The sequence below is a fragment of the Heloderma suspectum genome, chromosome 3, assembly GCF_057233095.1.
Source record: "Heloderma suspectum isolate Gila_16-S chromosome 3, 16-S_ref, whole genome shotgun sequence".
Classification (NCBI taxonomy): Eukaryota; Metazoa; Chordata; class Lepidosauria; order Squamata; family Helodermatidae; genus Heloderma; species Heloderma suspectum.
The window spans coordinates 78,591,171-78,604,234 of NC_139460.1; positions in this window are offsets into that span (position 1 = coordinate 78,591,171).

Sequence of the window (13,064 nt, forward strand, 5' to 3'; positions counted from 1 at the left end):
GCTGCGGATGGCCCTGGCCGGCTGCTCCGCAGAGCCGCCATGGAGCGGAGCCGGCCAGGCAGGATTCCAGGGGGGAGGACCGTATCACCTCCCCCTCATCGAGGATTCCGGGGGGAGGGACGGAGCGCCTCCCCCCCCCATGAAATATTCCGCGAAAAGGTAAGTGAGTTTCGTACATCCCTACACAGCACTTTCTTTGACCTAAATACAGCTGTCAGCAACTGCAATTTAGGTCAGTCAGTGCTTTATGTCCACAAATGGTGTACAATACACCATTTATGGCTGTATTTTTCCCACGATAGGCTAATGGCAGCTGCCATTAGCATATTGTGTCTTATAGGGAGCCAGAGAGCTACTTTGCAAACTCTGGCAGATGCGGCTGGGCTCTGGAGGATTCCACAGGGCCCTGAGTGGCCCGAATTGCTCCTCCATGGACCCCCCCAGACCGGACAGTGGGAGGTCCATACATCCCTAGTTGCAGGTTCAAAGGTCCAAGAGTTACAAGGTGGTCAGCGCAAATAGGCAAAAGGCAAGGTCTCAACACTCCAGGTCACAAACAACAAGGTTCCGGGGCAACACAGCAAACAAACAACAGGCAGTAGGAGGGTCAGAGTTCAGTCCAGAAGTACACCAGGAACCAGGCCAGAGTCAAGGCAAGGGAAGCTGAAGTCAGGATGGGCAGCATTATTTCCCAAGAAACAGAAAAGAAAGATAGATAGATAGATAGATAGATAGATAGATAGATAGATAGATAGATAGATAGATAGACATACACATACATACACAGATACATGCCCTAACCCGGCGCCAGCTTGTCTGGTTGAAAGGAGGGGGCCATTGTGGGCGGGTGGGGTGACAAGACGCAGGGGCCTCTGATTGGTGCACCCCAGTGGCACCACCATGCAGGGAGGGGCAGGCTGAGTTGCCTTAATCTCAGCTCCCCCTCCCAATCTCAGCTCTCTGGCTCGATGCAACTAGAGAGAACTACAGCTCCGCTGAGAAACAACGAAAGACACCTGCCTGCTGAAGACCAGCTTTGTCGTCGTTCCAGCCACTTGAACTCCGCGTGCTATCAGCACGCCCAAAGCCTCACTGCCACGCCGGCGCTCACCGTTGGCTTGGCACACCTGTTGTGGCTCCGGGTTTGCCGGAGCTCATGGCGGGGGCGCACGTTGGTTTGCTCCCATGCGGGGGCCCCAGCGGTTGCGGTGTCAGCGCACCCGCCCCCTCCTTCTCCTCGCTCCCGAGGGCTCGACATGCCTGCCGCGGCTCCGGCTTTGCCGGCAGCCGCGGCGGAGGCGCATGTGCTCGGATGCCGCCTCCTCCACGGCCGGCGCTTGTCGCGCCAGCAGGGGTGCCAGTGGCTGCGTCAGCAGCGCACATCCAGGGGTGGCGGCTGTTGCCCCTGTTCCTCATGCGCGGCCCCTCCAGACGAGGCTTGCCCTCGCTCCCCCCTTTCTCGCCTCCTCGGGTGGTTGTGCGCGGGCGCCACCCCCTCGGCTGGCACTTGCCACCCAATGGGAGTGCCAGCGGCTGTGCCGGCACACGCCCGGGCACAGCGCCTCCAAGCGTGCTTCCCTGCTGGGGCGCCCACGCTTCCGGCGGCCAAGCACCTGCTCTGCCGCAGCCCTGGGGTTGCCAGTGGTCGCGGCGGGGGTGCGTGTGCGTGGGTGCCGCCACCTTGGCCAGTGCTTGCCGCCTGACGGGAGCGCCGGCGGTTGTGCTGGCGCACGCTCGGGCACAACGCTTTCTAGTGTGCTCCATTGCTGGTGTGCCCACCCTCCCGGCGGCTGAGCGCCTGCCCCCACTTCTTGCCTCTTCAGGCGGTTGCTGCGCGCCTTCATCACCGCAGCCCCGGGGTTGCTGGCGCTCGCGGCGGGGGCACATGTGCGCGTGCGCTGCCCCTTGGCTGGTGCTTGCCGCCCCGGCGAGAGCAATGGCGGCTGTGCCTGTGCGCATCCAGGTGCGGTGCATATTGGTCCGCTCCCCTGCCGGGACATCGGCTGAGCGCCCGCCCCCTCCCTTTTTCTGGCGTGTGCTCATGCATGGTGCCGGTGGCTGCATGCAGTTACCGGCTTTGAGGGGTGCCGGTGCTTGCGGCGGCGACATGCCGCCCCCCCCGCTTCTTTCCTCTGGCGGTCGCACGCTCTTGCTGCCTCCTGTGAGCGTGGGGTGCTCGCAGCAGCAGCACGTGCATCCCCCCCTGAAAAACACAAACAAAACACACGAAAATAAACAAAACAAAACAAAAATAACCACCCGGGGGCGCCGCGCTCAGGAGTGGCTCCCGTAGCCACGGGCCCTTGCTGCGCCTCGTGGGCGCCGGGCTTGCAGCGGGCGGCAACTGCGTCCTCTTCAAAGCCACTGCGTAGTAGTAGCTAGAGTGTTGGACTGGGACTTGAGACACCCAGGTTCTAGACTCCTTTCCAGGGGCATCGTTAGGGCTGGAGCCCCTGCTGGGCATGCAGAAGGTCCCATGTCCAGTCCCTGGCATTTCCTGGTAGGGCTAGAAAACCCCTATCTGAACCCCTGCAGAGCCATTGGGGGGGCCACAGATTCTCCATCCCTGCCCTATAAGCTAATAAGGTTAATGGCTAGACACACGGTGTCTTAAATGTGAACACACAGAGCCATACAGAAAGAGGATCTATGTTTTGCGCTCACCTCTCTAGCCGCTACCGGACACAGAGGGTGCCCCTCCTGTCTAGTGGTAGCGGCGGCACTGCTGCCTGTTGTCTGGGGTGCCCAGTGAGTAGCCCACTGGAACCTCCTGCTATGTGCTCTGACCCCTGCCGCATTTACTTCTAGGAGTGGTGGTTGGTGTGTTGGACTGGGTCCTGGGACCCGAGCCCCTGCTTCTTCTTGCCAATGTCGTGCCAAGCTTACCTCACTTTCTACATCATGCCTCCCCAAGAAGGGCCAAGGTTGAGAGAACGGGAAGGGTAGGGCCCCGCCTCCCCTTCCCAACGGTTCGCTGCCAAGGCCCGATTCCGAGTCTGATGATGAAACAGACCCAGTTCGGGCGTCAATTCTTGCTCATCTGGAAGCTGCTGAGCGTTCTTCGGGGATCTCTTCCCCCTTCCCCGGCCAGGCCTAAGAAACCCCTGGGGGTCCAGCCTAAGCGAACGCGACAGCAGACCCAACGCTCGCTACTTCTTCCTATTTCAGCTCGTCTCTGGGTTCAGTGCACCTGGACGACACTGAGGCCTCCACCTCGCCTTCGCAGGTTCACCAGGGCAGCACTCCACCACTGCAGGCAGTCCACCTTCCTGCGGCATCTCCGTCAGCAGTAATCCAAGCAACATCCTCCTCCTTGGAGTTTCACCTAGGCGACACACCACAGCTGGAGGCAGTGGCCTTCCGGCCCACAATGATGGGATTCACTGACTCCATGTCAGATTTTAGGGTTCAGCGTTCAATATAGTGTTGGGCACAGATGTTGCCTGCTTTAGTAAATTAGCCACCCTCTCTCTCCGGATACCCCTTTCGGGCTCCGGGGGTAATGGCCCTCCATTTCAGCTTTCCAGTAAGACGTTTCCCTGTCCCACGCAGCAGCCTTAACGGCCTTCTTCAACCCCCCCCCCCTTAGGAATTCAGGGTTGGTCTGGGCTCCCAAGGCCGACTGGTCCCGGCGGGCCTTGATATGCTTCAAGGTACAGGTCTGGCCCAATGTAACCCATTTACGTATTTGGTGATCTAACTGATCGGTATGGCAAGGGCACCTCAGTGGCCCATGGCCAAATGCAAGTCAATGGGTTAGGCCCCGTCGGCACCTTATGGGTTTTATGGAATGCCGCGGGTCTGAGGAGGGGCCTCCGTTTTATCACTTCAACAGCTTACTGTTGACTTAAGGGCAATTTGGGCAGTTTCTACATTAGCTCTGCCTCACTAGGCCTAGGTAATTTGCAGTTCAGAACCCACTGTTGTTACATCGAAGCAGTCTCCATGGTAGCTGCTGGAGGTTTCTCTCTCAGGCATGTTAGGACATTTTGAAAATGGGGCTTCACAGCGTTTCGGCCTGCGTTCTCAAGTTGTCCGCTTCTTCCTGACACAATTTTCGCTTTGCTTGCCCTAATGTGCTTATTCCTTAGACCAGCAGACTCGTCGTACGCCAGTACAGGTGCTCTTACATGGGCACGTTATGATGTCTGGAGCTGCACGAAGGGCTTGTATGTCATCTTCAGACTTCAGCTTCTGTCACCCTGTCACATTAGGATCCAGTGGCTTCACAGACATGGCAGGCGGTGGGAGTCCCCTCCTCACTCTGTTCCACAAAAGTTTGTCAGTCTTCCTCCGCAGGTCCAGGTGCTGCACATTGAGAGGAATGATGTCGGCTGTAAGCCAGGCGAGGACCTGATCGAACAGGCCTTGGTTGAGATGCAGGTGGTCCAGCATACCTGGCCGGAAGTAGCCTATTACACCCCTCACTGCTCCCATGGATCAATGGGAAGGAATGGAATGACGTTGCCAGTGGCAGGGCATGTCCGAAAGTGCATAGAGAAATGGCTTATGGCCATATGAATGAGGTGATGGATGCACCACCCGCCAGGGAATTCTATGGACATGGAGGGAGCGTTACAGGATGGACGGTGACTGCCTATCTCATTTAGTGTATAACGTATTTCTGTCTGATCTGCAAAGGGGCCTGCGGGAAGTTCTTCTGAGCAGGTGGGGGGAGTTTCACAAGCTCTAGGCTTGTGACTCCTATGGCGGCTAGGACGGGCAAAAACAGGAAAGCAGGGATGGTGTGCATGCAGAGGCATCTTATGGTGACAGGTGATGCCTGAGGGCCCCCCAAATGGGTTCTGCAGCTCGCCGGGGGGATAAGGGTTGCCTGGGAGACCAACCCTACTCACTCACCCAGGTGTTGTGCGGCACCGGGTCGGGGGTGACACCGGAAGGTCTACCTCCCCCAGAAGGGGCAGTCCGGAGGGATGGCGAGATCACCGCCACCCCTCAGGCTGGGTATGTTTTCTCCCAAGAAGTGCCAGCTAGCCGCTGACACAGTTAGATGCCCGTCCTAGTTACCCCTTTGCAGCTATTTCAATAAATATGACCCAATTTTCAACCCAAGCTTGTTGTCTGCATCTTCTTTAACCCATCTCCGCTCGCAAATACACACATACACGCACACACACACTGACCAACGCGTTTCGGAAATTTCCTTCCTCGAGGCCTGTTGTCTTTCTTAGATGTATCAAAAAGAATCCTTCCAATACTTCTTCTAGCTTGAAATGCTCAGTATGCTTTTTTGATTTCAAGATAGAAGAAATAGTGGAAGAATTCTTTTCAATACATCTGAAGAAAGATAAAAGCCCCCTTTTTTTCTTTCAGGCACCTGCTCTTTTTCTCTTCGGTTTTGTGACACGTAAGTGCTGTCCCCTCTTGCTGTTTCCAACATTATTTCCAACAACTCCCTCAGCCTTACACTGCTGTTCTTATGCAGAGGTTGTCAAAGCCACACCCAAGCCTATTCTGTGAGCTATTTGTGACTGCAGATGAAAAAGTCCACCTTGTGAGTAAGCCTCCTATGTGCAAATAAACCTTTTCTCACAAGGAGACATCTGGCTCAGTCTAGGATTCCTTCTGAGTTCTTGTCTTTTCAGGAAGTGTCTCTCATGAGGGCTTAGGGTTTCGCTGCCTCCACCTCTGAGGCAGAGTCCTTGTCCTCCACAGGTGATACCCTCATGGTAATCATCTCTGAGGGCCCAAGCTCCTCCTGGTCTACTGGCAGATCCTGGGCATTACTGGTGGTGGGTGGTTCCAGGCCCTCCAGCTCTTCTTCCAAAGAGGAGTCTTCCAGAGGGGGTGTGGCACCCACCCAGCTTTTAACTAAAGAATAGACTATGCTTATATCACAAAAATCCATGTGCTTGTATAATGCAAGAGGCCACAGACGGTTGCTGTAAACTTTCCTAAAAGAGGAGCCATAAACTCAAAAAGCAAAACAATATTCTTACATACAAACAAGCCACAATTGTTTGGTTTTTTAAGGGGGGAAAGATACCCCATACACCCTTCACAACACCGCTTCTGAGGTGCAATTTTTCTCCTTCTGAACAAGAAAGCCTGGGTGTCCCAGTTTGTTTGTTTGTTTGTTCCATTAGCATGCAAATGTATATGTCCCACTTAAAGGTTGCTTCAGATATTACATGTTTATTTAGCATTGGCATGCTAACAGTGCAACGTGTGAGGACATTACATGTGGAAAATATAATTTTAAATTAAAATAGAAACTGCTCTTTCATTACTCATGAGATTGTATGAATGGTATGAGTGCAGGAGTGGGCCTATGTGACAAGTTTGTAACTGGCCCAAAGATTGATGCTTAGGCCCTAGCTAATAATATAATGTAATCTGGCCACTGTAATTAGCTGTAATGCACCAAAGAGCTTGTAAGATAGTTAAATTAAAAACAAAAAATAATAAGGCTCAACTCAAAGCCAGACACTCTTTTTGCATGGCTTCAGTTTAATGCAGAATCCATCAGAAAGAAGCTGACAAAATAATAAAAAAAGAAAGATCAAGTACTGAGCACAATTACCCCCAGTCACATACTTAATAGAATCTAGTGGTTGCTACTTGGCTGGATTTAAAGTGATCTGACCTTTTCCTTTTTGTCCTTTAAAAAAGGAAACTAAGTTTTAAAAACCTCAACTCAGTGTTTTGTTAAAGCAGACAACCCACTCAAACATTCCCTTGTGAAAATTTTGCCTAACCTGTATTGATCTTTTAGTCTGAAAGCAACATTGCAATTTACTATTGATTACAGAAAAGAAATAAGATTATTATACTGTAATAGTATTACTAAACCATCACGCATTGAACCTACCCTGGAGGTCTCATTGATGCATTTGCATTAATGAGTTAAAGGCGGGGGGGGGGGGAATGAATACACATTTTGAGGGAACAGTAGCTGTTTCTTACTGTCCTCCTACTCAAAAAGAACCACGCTAAAACAAAAACAAACAGACAAAACACACGAGATTCTCTATCTTCAGAATAATCTTTAACTTCTATTGATTTCAGTGTGCACAAACTATAGAAAGGGCTGTATAAGCAACTAAAACATAACAGCTAGATATTAAATACATAAAGCACAGAAAGGATGAAATATACTTGTAGCCTGTTTAGAAAACTAATTTCCAGAGAACAGTGTAAGCATAATTTGGCCTGAAAGAAAGAAAAAATATTTTCTTCTCTGGCAAATATTATCTTCAGTCATATAAGAAAATGCCAGCCTGATCATATGTACATTAACTGGAATTAAGAGCTTTTCTACATGAGGGATTTATTGTGTACTCATTCCTTATTCACAGTTGTTTATGGGTTCTTTAGATGATGTCATGACCCTCCAGTTTTGCATCTGTTTCTTAAAAGCACTATTGCGAGAGGTTTTAGAGCAGGGAAAATATTATTTACAAAAGAGTATTATTTACGAAAGTGAAAGAAAATGTATTTTCCTACTTGTGTAATTGTTCACAAATTGTTCACATTATTCAGCTATAGTACAGTGCCATTTAGAAGTTACATAGTGGAAATTAAAGCAGGAAAGAAAAAACTCTTTGCGCAGACCTCAGAACTCAATTCTGTGACAAAACTGAAAGTAGACACAGCAGATTAACAGCCTCATGTAGAAAATTTCAAAGTTGCATTGGGTAACTTCTAGTGAAGTTACAATTCTGTGCACACCATGCACCAAACTAAACGAGGTAATGGTAGATACATAACTGAATCTCTGACCAATACATTTTTCATAGCAAAAGCAACTGGGGGGCAGGAGGGTGGAATGGCATGATGCGGGGGCAGGGGTTAACTATTTCCCCTGCACCATTTTCCCAAAGAAATTGTCCATTCATCCTGATGTTTTCCCCACAGGGCAAATAACAGCTCTAAGACAGGGCTCTTTCTATTGGAAAAACATCACAAGAAAAATTGGGTTTTTAAAAAATTCCATCCATGGGGACTGGGGGGAGGGAAAGCAGTACACTCTGCAGGCAATTTATTTTAATGCAATATGTTATTTGATAATGTAAAAGTCAAAGAGTTTCTTCTATGTCTATTTTGTTTCTGTATTGTGCTTATTAGTTAAAACACTAAGCTTCTATTTTCTGTCATACACACATTCATACATTCTGGTAAATGAAACTAATCATAGGAAGAAGGGATTTGGCAGACCTCACGAAATACCTAAAAAGGTTGTCACCATCATAAATGCTCTGCTCTGGCTCCTAACAAGTGTATCAAAATTTATTCTCATCCATGTGGGAACAAATGATACTGCCAAGCGGAGCTACAAAGAAATTGCGCCAGACTTTGAAGCTTTGGGAAGGAAACTCAAGAAATTCAGGACCCAGACAGTTTTCTCATCCATCCTTCTAATAGTTAGAAGAGGGATAGAAAGGGAAAGAAAAACGCTCCGGGTGAATGACTAGCTACGACGTTGCTGGCGACGACAGAGATTTGGATTCTGGGACCACAGGCTATACTTCCTGGAAGATGGCAAGGGATGGGCTGAACCTCACAAAGGCTGGGAAGAATGTGTTTGGCCACAGCATGAAGAACTTTATCAGGAGGGCTTTAAACTGAATCCTACAGGAAAGGGAGATGTAATGTTGGGGGTAACAATGGATGAAGGCTCATGCACCGCAATAGAGAGAACAGCTCTAATAGTGCCCAACAATAGTCTTCACAAACATGTAGGAAGAAAACCAGACTATGAAGCACATGATCTTCATTGTCTATACTAATGCCCAGAGTATGGGAAACAAACAGAACGAACTTGAACTGTTAATACAGGAGGGAAATTATGACTTGATAGGTGTAACTGAGACTTGGTAGAATGACTCTCATGACTGGAATACAGCAATTGAAAGATATAACTTGTTCAAAAAGAACAGAAGGAACAGAAAGGGATGTGGAGTTGCACTATGTGTGAAAAATACGTATCTCTGCACAGAAATATAGGAGGATGAGCTTGGTAGCCACACCAAAAGCATCTGGGTGAAAATAAATGGAGCAAAGAATAAAAGGAACATGGTGGTCAGAGTCTACTACCAGCCACCCAATCAAGGAGAAGACGAGGATGAAACTCTTGAAAAGCAAATAGCCAATGTTTCAAGGAAGCATGATGTAGTAGTACTGGGGGACTTCAATTCCCTCGATATTTGTTGGGAGACAAATTCTGCAAAACATGGCCCCTCCAGGAAATTCCTGAGTTGTTGTGGTGGATAACTTCCTCCTACAAAGGAAATTACCCTCCTACAGAAATTCCTGACTTGTGAGGCGGATAACTTCCTCCTACAGAAAGTAGAGGAAGGAGCTAGAGGATCGGCTATCCTTGACTTGATCCTAACCAACAGAGATGACTTAGTTGATAAAGTAGCAGTTACGGGAAATCTGGGGGAAAGCGACCATATTATACTTGAGTTCTTGGTTCTAAAGGAAGCAAAAGCTGAGTGTAGCCAAACATGTACCCTGGATTTTACTAGGAAAGCCAATTTTAATAAACTCAGAACAATGATAAGTAAGGTCCCATGGCAAGCGACTCTAACGAGAAAAGGAGTCCAAGATGAGTGGGAGCTTTTAAAAAAGGAAATTCTAAAGGCACAATTACAAACAATTCCAACAAGAAAAGAAGGTGGAAGAGAACAGAAGAAACCAATGTGGCTTCCAAAAAAGCTTAGAGATGACCTGAAAACAAAAAAAGCACACATATAGGAAGTGGAAGGAAGGACAAGCTACAAAGGAAGAGTACAGGCAGGTAGCATAGGATTGTAGGGATGGCATCAGGAAGGCAAAGCTGAGAACGAGCTGAGGTTAGTGAGGGATGCTAAAAAAGCAACAAAAAGGCTTTCTTCAGATACATGCATGGTAAAAGACAGAGGAAAGAAATGGTGGTTCAACTATTAAATAAGGATGGCAAAATGATAACAGATGACAAAGAAAAGGCAGAAGTGCTCAATTCCTACTTTGGCTCAATCTTCTCCCAAAAGAGGGTTTATGACCCCCCTGGCAAAGGTGAAGTATAGGCTGAAGGGGCAGGATTGCAGCTTGAGGTGACTCTGTGTCTGTGTGTGTGTGAGTGTCCTCTATTTCATTGTACAGTCATTTCTCTGGCAGCTGGCAGCCTCCTTGGCTTCCAACACATGAATTAAAGCCCAGGGGAAGACATCATGAGGCCATTCCTCCTGTACAGCTTTTTCAGATGAGGAAGAACACACAGCACCCTTGGCTACCTCACAGTGATGTGGTAAGTTCAAAAACGCTACCAAACTAACATCCAAGTAAATTATAAATTTACTTATATGCATACTTATATGCAGAGTACATCATGAGAAATGACGGGTTGGATGAATCACAGGTCGGAATTAAGATTGCCGGGAGAATTATCAACAACCTCCGATATGCAGACGACACCACCCTAATGGCAGAAAGCGAAGAGGATCTCAAGAGCCTCTTGTTGAGGGTGAAAGTGGAGAGTGCAAAAGCTGGTTTGAAACTCAACATTAAAAAAACTAAGATCATGGCATCTGGCCCTATCACTTCCTGGCATATAGAAGGGGAAGAAATGGAAGCAGTGACAGATTTTACTTTCTTGGGCTCCAAGATCACTGCAGACAGTGACTGTAGCCATGAAATTAAAAGACGCTTGCTCCTTGGGAGGAAAGCTATGGCAAACCTAGACAGCATAGTCAGAAGTAGAGACATCACCTTGCCGACAAAGGTCCGTCTAATCAAAGCTATGGTTTTCCCAGTAGTAATGTATGGCTGTGAGAGCTGGACTATAAGGAAGGCTGAGCGCCGAAGAATTGATGGTTTCGAACTGTGGTGCTGGAGAAGACTCTTACGAGTCCCCTGGACTGCAAGGAGGTCAAATCAATCAATCCTAAAAGAAATCAACCCTGAGTGCTCATTGGAAGGACAGATACTGAAGCTGAAGCTGAAATATTTTGGCCACCTAATGCGAAGAGAAAACTCTCTGGAAAAGACCCTGTTGCTGGGAAAGACTGAAGGCAAAAGGAGAAGGGGACGGCAGAGGATGAGATGGCTAGATACCATCACGGATGCAATGAATATGAACTTGAGCACGCTCCGGGAGAGAGCGCAGGACAGGAAGGCCTGGCGTGCTATGGTCCATGGGGTCACGAAGAGTCGGACACGACTGAACGACTGAACAAAATTATAAAAAGTCCTCTCAGAAGACTTTTTTTCACAGAAAAGCTCTGAGATTTTTCTTTTCTTGCCCCCACCCCCTAGAAATAAAATGCCATTTTCAGGAATTTTCTCCAAACTTTCTCCACCATTTTTAATGGTACCTGCTGACTCCCCTCTCCCCCACCCCACAATGCCCCAGAACAATGCTAGGTATGGGGTATTGTAGAGGATGAAAATTAGGAGCCAATCTGCCAAATCAGTTGCAAAACCCTTAGGAAAAAAGAAAGAAGCTGTGCTACAACCCTGGTCAGTGGTGAGCTCTATCAGTGAGAAACTGTTGAAGAATTTCTCTTCCCCCTTGGAGAAATGCAGTGAAATCGTCCCCCCAATTTCTCTGCCTACAAATAGGATGGGGGATTTAAAGAGGCTGTTTGTGCACAGTTTAGTCAGGAGTCAGGATTGCAGCTTGAGATTAATAGGCATATGGTCAAGGAACACCTAAATCTCCGGGGCCAGATGAACTGCATCCTAGAGTAATAAAGGAACTGGCAGAAGAGCTCTCAGAACCACTGTCTATTATCTTTGAGAAATCATGGAGGACGGGTGAAGTGCCAGATGATTGGAGGAGGGCTAACATTGCCCCAATCTTCAAAAGGGGCAAAAAGGAGGAACCTGGGAACTGCAGACATCAATCCCTGGGAAAATTCTGGAGCAAATTATAAAGCAATCAATCTGTAAGCACCGTGAAAACAATGCAGTCAGTGATTACTTGAAGCCAACATGGATTTCTCAAGAACAAATCCTGCCAGACTAATCTGATCTCATTTTTTGATCAGGTCACCTCCCTTGTGGACTGTGGGAATGCTGTGGACATAATATACCTCGACTACAGCAAAGCTTTCAACAAAGTGCCCCATGATATCCTGATAAGCAAACTAGCTCAAAGTGGGCTAGATGAAACAACGATCTGGTTGATCCACAGTTGGCTACAGAATCGGACTGAAAGAGTGTTTATCAATGGGATCTTCTCAAACTGCGGAGAGGTAACGAGCAGGGTACTGCAGGGCTGAGTCCTGGGCCCACTGCTGTTCAACATTTTTATTAATGACTTGGAGGTGGAGGTGCAGGGAATGCTGATCAAATTTGCAGATGACACAAAATCGGGCGGGATAGCTAATACTTTGGAAGACAGAAACAAAACTCAAAGTGATCTTGATTGACTGGAGCGCTGGGCAGAAAACAACAGAATTACATTTAATAGGGATAAATGCCAAGTTCTGCACCTAGGAAAAAGAAACCAAATGCACAGTTACAAGATGGGGGATACATGGTTCAACAACATTACAAGCGAGAAGGATCTTGGAACTGTTGTCGATCACAAGCTGAATATGAGCCAACAATGTGATGTGGCTGCAAAAAAGCCCAATACTCGTTTGGGCTGCATTAATAGAAGCATAGCTTCCAAATCCCAGGAAGTACTAGTTCCCCTCTACTTATCATTGGTTAGGCCTCATCTGGAGTACTGTGTCCAGTTCTAGGCACCACACTTTGAGAAGGATGCAGACAAGCTGGAGAGGGTTCAGAGGAGGGCAACAAAGATGATCAGGGGACTGGAAGCCCTATGAAGAGAGACTTAAAGACCTGGGCATGTTTAGCCTTGAGAAGAGAAGACTGAGGGGAGATATGATAGCGCTCTTCAAGCACTTGAGAGGTTGTCAGGGAGAGGAAGTCCAGGATCTCTTCTCGATCATCCCAGAGTGCAGGACACGAAATAATGGGCACAAGTTACAGGAAGCCGGATTCCGGCTGAATATCAGGAAAAACTTCCTGACTGTTAGAGCAATACAACAATGGAACCAATTACCTAGGGAGGTAGTGGGCTCTCCCACACTGGAGGCATTCAAGAT